This window comes from Jaculus jaculus, chromosome 7 (genome assembly GCF_020740685.1).
Source record: "Jaculus jaculus isolate mJacJac1 chromosome 7, mJacJac1.mat.Y.cur, whole genome shotgun sequence".
Lineage (NCBI taxonomy): Eukaryota > Metazoa > Chordata > Mammalia > Rodentia > Dipodidae > Jaculus > Jaculus jaculus.
In genome coordinates this window covers 42321390-42322112 of record NC_059108.1, presented here as the reverse complement: position 1 = coordinate 42322112, position 723 = coordinate 42321390, and the positions used below count along the sequence as shown (strand labels likewise).

The 723-nt window shown below is 36.2% G+C and overlaps 1 non-coding gene across 1 annotated transcript; it reads left to right on the top strand.

Annotated features, from left to right (window-relative positions):
• The first annotated feature begins 270 nt into the window (after positions 1-270).
• On the top strand, positions 271-407 carry LOC123462581. The gene has a single exon (XR_006638379.1). It is a non-coding gene; the product is annotated as a small nucleolar RNA SNORA72 (small nucleolar RNA).
• The last annotated feature ends 316 nt before the right edge of the window (positions 408-723 follow it).

Below are 723 nucleotides of genomic sequence, written 5' to 3'. Positions count from 1 at the left end.
CTTTTAAATCATAAATTATCTCTGAGTTTCAGGGGAAAGAATTAATGAGAAGATAATTAATGGGAGTTAGGAGAGAAAAGAAAAGTAGCTAAAAAATACACAGACATGCCATCAAATGTGAAGTGAATGGAAATGTGTGTTCCCTTGGATTTTAACATTTTTATTGATTATTGCTCAATATTATATTTCAAACCCAATTCTGCTAAGAGGTTGTAGTTATAAACATGTGTTTTTTTCCAGAAAAGTTGATCTTTAAAAATTATGCTGTTTTTGTGAATATTCTCACTGCTCTGATTTTGTAATAATCCAGATAGGCTAACCATTCGCTATATTAAGACTATGCGTGTGTCCCCAGACTTAGGTCTTTTCTTTCCCTTGGTCTGCTTTGACGAATGCTGGTGGGAACCCTGGTCTGACTGCGTGTAGGATCACTCTGTGCGCTCGCATGATGCTAAGATTGTGGGCTAGCTTTTACTGGCCTTGACAGAAGTGACAGCGCAGCTGCTTCACTCATTTGCAGATGATCAGTGCTAATCTGCACTCTTGTCCAAAGAATGTGGAGCCACTGCAAGGAAGTGCTGTGATTGTCATTCCCATTAAATGAATTGTTAAGGTACTTTTAATTTTTTTTTTTAGAAATAAAAGAATTAAATTTTTTTTTTAAAAGTTATACTTTTCAGGGCTGGAGCAATTGCTCAGTGGTTAAAGGTGCTTGCTTGCAAA